Raw genomic sequence first — 11,116 nt, 5'->3', positions numbered from 1 at the left:
TGTCTGGAAAGTCTCACCCGGGTCCCTAGTAAAATAATGGCACAAATATTAAGAAAAGGAGCTCTGTAAACATCTAGAGGATAATGAAACCATGAGCTATAAGCAGGATGGGATTTGTAAATAAAGGACTGTGCCAAAAACAACAAGCCCTCCATAATTGTTTTGGATAGAAGGACAAGATTAGTGCGGGAAGGGGACCCAGCGGATGTCATGAGAGGAGACCTGGAAGCACCGTGTCTGCCCTCCTGCCGGTCCATTAAAGAGCTCCCAGCATGTTTGAGCAGGTTTGAGGGGCTGAACTGCACAAAAAGGTGCCCCTGATGGCATGGCTGGCAGCTGGGGACATACCTGCCCCTTGGAGCTGGTCACCTGCGCTCCCCCAGCATGGCATGCATCACATGTACCAGCACCGGTGCAGTCACTCACACCTTGGCCACCTCTGAGTTGCTGGCACAGAGCAAGGCTAAACCTGAGCCCCCATCCCAGCTGGGGCACATCCCACCACCATCGCTCACAGGGCTGGGACCTGCGCGGTGCAGGAACAAGACGGCTGGATGGTCATGGAGGGGCAGAGTGAGAAATAAAACCGAGTGAAGCCAGGAGCAGGAAAATAATGCTGGCATCTTCCACACCATTCCCCAGGTTCTGGCAACGCTTTGTCTTTTGTGAACATCAAAATGTCATGTTCTGCAAAACTGTAGGGTTCCCCGGCGCTCTCAAGTATCGGATTTTTGGCCAGACGTACAGGAAATGTGCATGCACCTCCTCGCAACCAGCCCTTTGAAATGCTACACTATAAAAGCACACGTAAGCACTAGCAGTCATCTGCGCTGCACAGGCCAAACCCGTCCAGCGTTGATGTTGCATGGAAGGAAAAGCAGGGGCCTGGGCAAAAGAGAACCTGATTTTGTACCTGAGCTGTGGGTGTCTGCAGCATTGCAGCAGTGCTGGGCTCGATAACAATGTGGTCACTGCGAGCAGCTGGCTGCATGAGGCATGCAGGGTAGCGCACGCTCACAGCCGAGGATGAAATGCACCATATATGGTGAAGATATTATTAGTCCATAGCTGTCTTTATAGGATCTTCCAAATCTTGCTTCCAAATCTTGCTTGAAAATAGGAAACAAGCAGGTTTGACTGTGAGACTCAATCAGAGACTCAAACTGCCTGTAGGACCAAACGCAATGTCTTCAGAGCAACAGGGAGCAGTGAGGCTGAACTATCAGACCCTTGGGTATGTACAAGGTGCTTAACAATATTCCAGTTATGTATTTGTCCTTATATATGCTGATTGCCCACCCATTACCTACATCCCGACTGGTCTCCAGAAGTTGTTCTCAACAGAGAGATGGTGCTAGAAAGGTGTCAAGAAAGTTCAGTACTGGACTCTGGGTACCCAGCACAGGCACAGGCAAGCTGGGAGTCAGCACCAATGCACTACTGCCAACCTCAGCTCCAGCCCAGCTTGGGATGGTGTCACCCACTCGTGGGTTTTGACTGAGCCAAATGCCAAGTTGGATGTGCCAGGGGTTGGTTTGGGGTCCTGGGGGTGAGCAGCTGGAGGTGAGCTCAATGCTAGGACCACATGGTGAATGAGGTCCTGGGCATCAGAGCAGGGAAGTGCAGCGAACAGGAGTGATGAGGTAGTGTCTTATGCAGCAAGGGATGGGGTGCTAGCCCTGAGATACGGTGACTAGGCTGGTGCAGATGAAGGGAGAGCCATAGATGTGATTCCTCCCCAACCCCCTGCCCCTGTTTTCACCATCTCCCGTAGCACCCTTGCAGCCAGACTGGGGAGGTGTGGGCTGAAAGGGAAGGTGGGTTAAAACCTGAGCACTGGCATAGGGACTCAGCAAGGCAGTGGGATCTGCATCTTCAGACATTGCAAAAATCTGACAGATGGAGGCCCAATCAGCGGGCTGTACTGCCAGAGCTCCCGAGGCCAAAATTATCCTGTGAAATGAGAGAGGGTGCAGAAAAGAGCCACAGAAAAGACACAAGTGCAGCAGAACGCACCCCACAGTGACAGAATCAAGCTCAACCTGTTTTCTTCTTAAAAAAGCTGAAGAAATTTGACTGCTATGCACAAGTACTCTCATAGTAAGAAAATACCGTGTGCTAAGGTGTTTTTATTCCAGCCAAAAAAGGCAGAACAAGAATCAATGGCTGGAAATTACAAGCCAGACAAACCTGCATAAAAAAATGCGACATACATTTTCTGAGCAATGCTGATTAGCCGGTGGATTAACCATCAGTGATTAAGCAAGACCAAACCATGAGCTCCCTCGCTCCTCCAGTCCAGATGCTTTCGTGTATTAGTGAAACCCCAAGTTGTCCGGATCCAGAAAGAGTAACAAGACGAGGCAGTGGGGAGATCAGCATAGATGATCTAACTCTGATCTTAAACATCGTGAGTAAAAATACATCATGTTACTAATACGCATAGAAAAATTCCCATTGCACAAACTCAGCGTAAACACTGAACAGTTGACATCTGCGAACCCACAGACGGAGGGGGATGGCAGTTGTTAGTCCTGTTTTAGAAACAGAAAAACACCCGGCCCACGGACGACCCACAGGGGCCTTGCGATAGGAGTGAGACCACGAGAGAGACATGAGCTTGCGACACCAGGAGTCTGTCACCAGCCCAATCCATGAGCAAGATGGGGTCTACTCTTGGATCCCAAGGTCTATCAGGTGCGAAAGAGAAGGTCTCTCTTTGCAGGGCCTGGGGGGACCACACAAGGCATATGACCATTCTGGGGAAAGTAGGACCACAGGGGTGTACAGAAACAGGGGAAAATGGGACAGGGGGGGAAAAAAATCTTAGGAGTAAATAACAAATAAAAAAGCTCTGATGGAGATGATGGAAACCTGGACAACATTCACAGCTGAAACAAAACATACCTGGCAAGGACCAGTCCTGGCCAGGTATAGAATAGACTGGCCAGAGGCAAAATGATCTTCTCTCTTTTTTTAGTATCCGTATTCACAGGATTATAAAAAATAAGCCTGGAAGGCCCTTGAAAGGTCACCCAGCCTGTCTGCCTGCCCCCGAACGAGGCAAACCCTTCCTGGTGGAGCTTTTGTCTAAACTCTTCCTAAAAGAAGCCTCTAGTGGTGAAGACGGCTCCCAGGAAAAACAAGTTTTAATCTCTTTTACCGCAGTCATTGCAGGGTGAGCCTATGGCTTCTTCTTCTACCCACCCTGAAAACAAGGAATAGCCCATTATCTCGTGCTTTGTAGCAGAGCTTTATGCATTTAAAGACTTTTATCTTATTTCCCTGCAGTCTTTTTGTCTTGATAGTCAGCTACCCTGGTCCTTCAGCCTTCTCCAGTATGTCATGTTTTCTGAATTTCTGATCTCGTTCTTCCCTGGGCTTTCTCCAAGAACCGCAACTTGAAACGCTGGGCCCCAAGTGGGATCCAGCACTCAGGCTAACACTTCCTAAGTGCAGCAGGAGCAGATCAGGTGTCTTACAAGCACCTTGTTTATACCTCCTGGTCTGATTTTGCTCTTCTCACTAGGCTGCTGCTGTCTCACACTCCCTGAGGGACCCACTGTCCTCCAGCTACTTTCCCACAGAGCAACCTTGATCATCCCCCAGCTAGTGCTTGTGATGTTGATATTTCCCAACTCGCAGAAAAGCCTTATATTTGTTCTTATCAACAGGTTTGTTTCAGATTTCTCCAGTTTCTCTATAGAAGCACTCTTGCAGGCCCTACCAGACTGGTGCTGCATGTAAAAATCACTGATGAAAGCACTGACTAGCCCTAGACCCAGACCCTGTCTGATGGCTGAGCATTGATAACTGCCTTTTCAATACAGTTTTCCATCCAGCTGTGCTGTCATGTAGCCACACATTCACTTAGACTACATTTCTCCACTGCTCACAAGAATTGTTCAACTTACTCATCAATGACCTGAACGAAGGGACAGAGCATATGCTCAGCAAGTTTGCTGATGATATAAAACTGTGAGGAGTGGCTGATACACCAGAAGGCTGTGCTGCCATTCAGTGAGACCTGGACAAGCTGGAGAGTTGGGCAGAGACGAACCTGATGAAGTTCAGCAAAGGCAAGTGCAGGGTCCTGCGCTTGGGGAGGAATAACCCCATGCACCAGTACAGGTTAGGGGTTGACCTGCTGGAAAGCAGGTTGCAGAGAAGGACCTGTCCTTCTCTGCAATGTGCCCTTGGGGCCAGGAAGGCCAGTGGTATCCTGGGCTGCATTAGGAAGAGTGTGGCCAGCAGGTCAAGGGAGGTTATTGTCTCCCTCTACTCTGCCCTGGTGAGGCCACATCTGGAGTATTGTGTCCAGTTCTGGGCTCCCCAGTTGAAGAAATACAAGGAACTACTGGAGAGGGTCCAGCATAGGGCTACAAAGATGACCAGGGTCTGGTGTCTCTTATGAGGAAAGGATGAGAGAGCTGGGCCTGTTTAGCCTCGAGAAGACAGATATTATCAATGCATAGAAATATCTTAAGGGTGGGTGCCAAGAGGATGAGGCCAGGCACTTTTCAGTGGTTCTCAGTGACAGGATAAGAGGCAATGGGCATAATTTGAAATGCAGGAAGTTTCATCTGAATATAAGGAAGAACTTCTTTACTTTGAGGGTGACAGAACACTGGAACAGGCTGCCCAAAGGTTGTAGAGTCTCCTTTGGAGACAATCAAAACCCACCTGGATGCGATCCTCTGCAACCTGCTCTAGGTGGCCCTGCTTCAGAGGCAGGTGGACCTCCAGAGATGGTTTCCAGAGGTCTTTTCCAACCACAATCATTCTGTGATTCCGTGGCATGTGGCAATGGGACTAAACTCACATGAAAGTCAAGTTTCAGCATGTCTTGTTTTTCCTGTGTCAGCCATCACAGGAATCCTCAAGTAGAAGAAAATTCAGTTGGTTTGGCTCTTAGCTGATGGCCAAAGCTGTCACCAGTTCACTATCTCTACTCACATATTGTGTCCCTTAATGATGTATTTGCCTGTCTCCAATCTGTTTATTCCAATGGCCCATTTTTTCCTTCAGTTCTGCACCCCTGGTCTTGAGTAAAGCTCAGGAACTTGGAAAGCCACAGAGGTTCATTTGGGAAAAAAAAAGAAGTGGGGGGACATGACTGCTCAACAACAACTAAATCCTCGGAACTCACATGTTTATCCAAATTCATCTGAACCTTCTGGGGACAGTGACTTTTTAGGGTAAAATAAAAACAAGTTCAAGTGAGTTTTCCATCCCTGCGACAGTACAGTGATTCCAGCCAATCTGAAACAATTTTCCAAGAAGATTTCCTGCAACCTCACAGTGATTAAAGGAAATAACATTGTGAATAAAGGGACATTCTTCAAAGTCAATGAAGGAGCCACAAACTGTACATTCTCACAGAGAGCCGGAAAGCGCCGGCGTGAGGTGGATTTTGCAGCATGTGGCCCCCCAGAAGGAAGAGGGTGGGATGCCGGCTCCATCCCTCTTCCCCGGGCAGGGGTTGTGACCGGGCTTCTCCCAGAGCAGGAGGTGAGGGAAGAGGGCCTGCAGGCTCCCCATGTTTGAGGGTGAAAGGCTTGGCCCTGCGGGCTTTGGCTCCTGGCTCTGGGTGAGCATCTGCTGGGTTTGCGGTTGGGGGCTCAGTATCTCTCTGCAAAGAGATGCCCATCGACCATCTTAAAACCCAGGGTGACCCTGCAAAGGGCAGCATCCCACCACGGTGCCTTCACGCTAAATCCTCCTTCCTGGGAACCTCCATGCACCTCGCTTTGTCTGAATCAAAACTGCAGTGTGTTCACTCGGCCGGGCTCTGAGATTGACATGGAAATGTGAACAGGCCCGAAAAGCCACTTTGGTGGAGGTAAAAGCTCTGTGCTGTACTCCTGGGCAAGTAGAGTCCTGCCCGATGCAGCCCCAGCCCACAGCAGCCCCTCTCGCTGCGGGTACCCCAGCGAGGGAGGGATGAGCGTGTACCAAAAATGGCTGGGCCAAGGGGACTTTGAAAAACCCTCCTTCTTAGCTAAAACAAAGAGAAGGGAGTAATGAGAAAAGCTGGGGAGAAAGGCGAGAGGGGGCTGCCTGGAAGCACAAACACACATGCTTCAGTTGATGCTGTGTAATAAGGGAATTAGCTAATGAGCTTACTGCGGCACATGGACAAGCCCTTTAGAAATATCATGGCCACCTGGGGAGGCTCGCAGAGGAGCCGGGCGGCCCTCATCGGCAGAGCTGGAAGGACGAGGCCCCGTCCCGGTCCCCTGGGAACAGCCCCACTTCCTGCCGGGCAGCGCATGTCTGGGGGTGCCATGGGGGGTGGTGCAAATCCAACAAGAACTGGTCATGGAAACAGTAATAAACAGTGTGCGCAGCCCACGCTCACGGCTCATCTTAGAGGGCTGCAGCTTGGCAGCCCCACGACACCCGTGCAGTAAGGCTGGGGCTGCTCGAGGTCTAACAGCCCCCCAGGACAGGCAGCGTGGCACTGGGCTGCCGGCACAGGGGCTTCCAGAAGCATGGATCACCTTCTTCTTTGCTGGCAGCTGTGATGGATATACAGACAATATAAATATAACTCCAAAATACAGATTGTTTTTGTGAAAGCTGTTCAAATACAGCTGTACACAATCTGGGATGAACGCAAATTCAAACATAAGTGTGTGCGAACGTGCTAATTTGAACCAAAAGTGGGTGAGAGAACCTAATGTTAAAAGTCACTTAGAACAATGCAAACATTAAATATACAAATATTCATCAAATACTTATTTAGAAAGTGGCTTTCAGACAGATCAGGCTGGGCTGCAAGAAAAAGTATTTGCTGATTAATATTGAACTCATGGAGGAATTTGTGCATGTGGCAGTATTTGCATGAATTAGAGCAGGGGAAGTATGAACAATGCTGAAGACAGAACACCCCCCTCAAGAAAAAAAGAGAAAAGCAAAAACCTAAGCCAAAAATGAGGCTCCATGTAACACAATTGCTCCTCCTCTAGTGAGGACAGGACCAAACACAGATATTTGCTGGAAAGGTGGAAATCTGGGATTTTTGTTATTATATCAAGGTAGAATTATTAATTATGTGAAAAATAAATATAAAACTTATTCAGTATAAAAATTACTGAATATTTTGTCAGAATTAGATTGAAAACTATTCTATGGAAACCATTTTCATTTAACTTTTCAATGGGTTATTTTGAAACAATTTTTTTTCTTTCATTTTCCTAAACCAGAAAGCTGTCCAAAATTTGTAAGCACTGTGTTTTCATGCTTTCCTTGTCTTCTTTTTCTCCCCTGCCCCGAAGCTGCTTGAAGACAGCCTTACATTTGCACCAGATTTCCTCCTCTTTTCTCATCTTTTATTCGCTATGCTGACACTTTTCAAAGCTTTGGCACTCTGGTAAAAGGAAAAAGAAAAACCCTAAATGCAATATCACTGCTAAGCTATTGAAAGGCTGTAAGAATAAAAGTAATAGAAGAAAGAAGAAAATATTTTCAACAATTCCAATACTTTTTCAGCTGTAGTAGAAGCAATTTGTACCTACCTAGAAAATGGTGGGATTTACAGTGAATGAGCCGGGAATTTTTTTTTTTTTTCCCCTTTTATTTGATGAAGTTATTTTCAAAATGCTTTAATTGGAATTTTTTTTTTGTTTGTTTGTTTGTTTTTTTTGGTTTTTTTTTTTTTGCTGTAGGGAAGTATCAGGAGCTGTTTTCTGGGACTCTGCTCTCCGGTCAGCCGGGATGATTAAGGCCTGGAAGACACAAGGACAGGGCAGAGCACCAGGAGCAGCGGCAGGGCTGGGAGAGCAGTGGTGCCCTGGCACATGCTGGGGGCTCAGCTCCCATCCTGCTGGCTGGGGAGTGAGAATCCCCCTCTCCAGCACGGGAGGCTGCTGCTTCTCCCATGGCCAGACCCTCCGGCTGCAGGGCTCCCAGGTGACATCACAAGTGAAGATGACCCCACAGTTGTCACAGCAGCGGGTGTGCAGGGCTGCAGAGCCCCCAGACCCATACCAGGGGAGATGCCATCACCGGGCACAAGGATCTCTCACACCTGCAGTGCGGCTAAAGGGAGGAAAATTGCTGAGAATGGCATTTGGGAAGCAGTGGGAGATGTCCCCTTGCGTTTCCAGATGGCCACCTCTAAGCTTAGAGCCCAGGCAACTGGAGTGCAAGGAGGTCCCCATCCCATGCAAGGTTGTGGCTATGAGCATCTCTGCTTCCTGGGGCACAGCAAAGTGAGGGCCCACAGGGGCTGCCGACTTAGCCCCTCGGTCCCTCTGCACTGGGGTCCTTCCCAGCTCCCTGCACCTCTGAGTGTCCACCGTGGGACATGGGACAGACCCATGCTGAGGCAAGCGACTGTCACTGTGCAACAACAAAACAATAGTCAGTGATGATTATTTATTTTCCAAATAAATCAGCGGGCCCTGCAAGAGAAGGGCTGGAAAAAGGCGAGTTTAGATTAGACCCTCCCCAAACCCCAGCTGGGCCTTGAGCCGCTGTCAGGGCTGCAGAGAAACAGCAGCGAACTCTCACGCAAATGGCCTATAAAAAAGGCCCCTGTCAAAGGCACCTTGACCTGGAGGCTCGCTTTGGTGCTGGGCTCCCCAGCGGCCCTCCCCTCCCAGGGCTGCGCTCTCCTCGCATGATGTATTTCCCCTGCCTTTTTTAGAGCTGCATTATGTTAGCTCCAGGAAACAGCCTCTTCCTTCTTATAAACACAGCCCTGGGTTACTGACCAGCGGCCCTGCCACTCCACAGCCACTCTCTGTCCATCCATCACACCTCGCTGTCACCCTGGCAACATATCTCTTGGACCGGTCCGGCTCCAGAGATGGGAGAGGCGAGGAGGGGGGAGCAGAGGAGGGGGGGTCACATACACAGAGCACAATTCCAGCCTGCTGACTAATTCCCTGGAAACCCTGGGGCTGCACAATGAGAAAGCCTTTCCGAGGGTTTCTCGAGCGTTACTGGAAGGTCAGGCGAAGGTCAGCGCAAGGACATGGCTCCTACTTTCCCTGCCGTCAGCAAGGGCGGGTGCGGACGTGGCGGAGCCGCGGGGGTACGGCGGGCGCGCGGCGGGAGGGATGTTTGGAGAAGGGCGCCTGGGCCCGGGACGCGGCACGGTGCCCGCTCACTGCTGATGGGCGCAAGGGACGTGCCTGGGATGGGGCCGGCAGGGTGTCCCGGCAGCCAGACAGGCGTCAGCGCTTCCAGCGGGATGGGGTATGGCCGGCGGTGTGGACTCTTGGCCCCTCAGCAAAGTGAGGGACGAGGAAGGGAAGAGCTGCTTTGGCCCCATACTAATTCCCATTTGGAATGGCCCCATTGCCCTGGGACTGTTGGCCTGACATGGCGCCGCTGCATGGGTCATACCCAGTGCAGGAGGGGTCCTGGGGCAGAGCACCAGGATGAGTCCTGAGGAGAGCATCCCATGGGCTTCGGTGTGCTGGGACATCATCAGCACAAGAGCCATATGAAGATTCCCAGGTTGCCCTGCTACTGCTCCCACATGGACACATTTTGGATGAGCCTTGGGCCCACCCAGCCTCTTGCACACATGGCCAAAGCACAGCAACCATGGCAGGAGGGGTCCGGCCTTACCCAGCTCCTGAAACACCACCCTCGGCTGTCCCCACCTGCTTGTCCTTCACGTTAAGCCATTGTCTCCAAGAGGAAATGCCATTTAAAGGCAGGTATTTCAAAAGAAATGGGAGATCTCTGCTCTCCGCACAACACAGCACTTCACTTGTGCCCATTCCCAGCGTAAAGCCGGGAGTCAGGTTTACATGGGGATAAAAAAAGAAAAAGGCAAAGCTTTTAAGGACAGATCTTCACAAACCCAAACCAAAGCCCCATGAGGGCAAATCCTTTCTAATCCATGCTCTTCCTTAGAGGTGTAAGTGGAGTGGAAGGGTGGAGGGCAAGATTTAAATCTGGAAAACTGAGTTCTCCATCCCTTCGGTCTGGCAGAGGGCCCACCGATAGACTAAAAACAAGTCTGCAGAGAAGCCTGTGTGGGATAATCCAGCTCTGGCCCCTGAGGGGACGAGAACAATTAGGAATCCTCTCTCAAGCCTCCACTCAAAGATAGAAAAACAGTTTATAATTTGGTCCGGAGTTGTTGTTAGAAAGTTCTGAATCATCAGGATACACTAACAATTCCTGCGCAGTAATTACAAGGAGAATTCATTAGGCGGACTCAGAGATAAACTATTAACAGAAGCTTTCAAAAATCCCACCTGCCCGCCTGCGTGCAGGACCCAGGGGCTGCTCTATTTATACAGCGGCCATCAGCGAGGAGCTGTCGCAGGAGGGAGCAGTGTGAGCAGCCATGGCAAAATATGGAAAGTATTTTAAAGGAAAACGCAAGGATGGGTGTTTATTAGAAGCGTGCAGACCAAGTGCACGTTCCACCATTAACCTTTCCAGGCACAGTAGCCAGCCACGGAGCTGTTTGCCTTTGCTGCTCTGGAACATGCCACAGTCCCAACCCACAGCAACCACAGAAAAAACCTCCACAGAGTTGGAAGCTGGCCTGTGGTGGCCTCTGAAAGCAATCTGAAAATGCCTTTTAGCTGAACCTGCCAGGCCCTTGTCCCGTATTTACCCAGAGGGGACAGAAAGGATGAGGTTCCCCAGCCCCCGTCTTCCTCCCTATCCCGCAGCTGCAGGTTGTTGCAAGGCAGGGGGATATTTGCGCACAACCCTGCTGAGCTGGCTGGTGGCGAGCTGCAGCTGAGAAGATGAAGCCAAGCAACAGCCCCTGACTGTGGATGCCCCTCAGAGCCCATGGCAACACTTATAGATGAACACCAGCAGGGCTGTGCAAGTGCCACCATGGAGAAGCAACTGCCCATGCACCTCCCTGTGAGTGCAGTCAGTCAAGACTGCAGCATAGATTCTGCCAATGCTAGTTTCTGCATCCTTTCTCAGCCCAATTACCCTCAAACCACCCTAGCAAACCCACAGCTGTGTGCCATTTTTGGCACAGATTTGCCAGCTCCTGGGACAGCCATGCCTGGGATGGCCTCATCCACACGGGAACAAGCCCTGCTTGCAGCTGGAGGAATCTTGATTAAGCAGGGAGAGAAGTGGGGACTGGCTGCCAGGCAGATGCCCTAAACAAGAGGAA

The sequence above is a fragment of the Strigops habroptila genome, chromosome 5 (genome assembly GCF_004027225.2).
Source record: "Strigops habroptila isolate Jane chromosome 5, bStrHab1.2.pri, whole genome shotgun sequence".
Taxonomy (NCBI): Eukaryota; Metazoa; Chordata; class Aves; order Psittaciformes; family Psittacidae; genus Strigops; species Strigops habroptila.
This window is presented reverse-complemented; position numbering follows the sequence as displayed.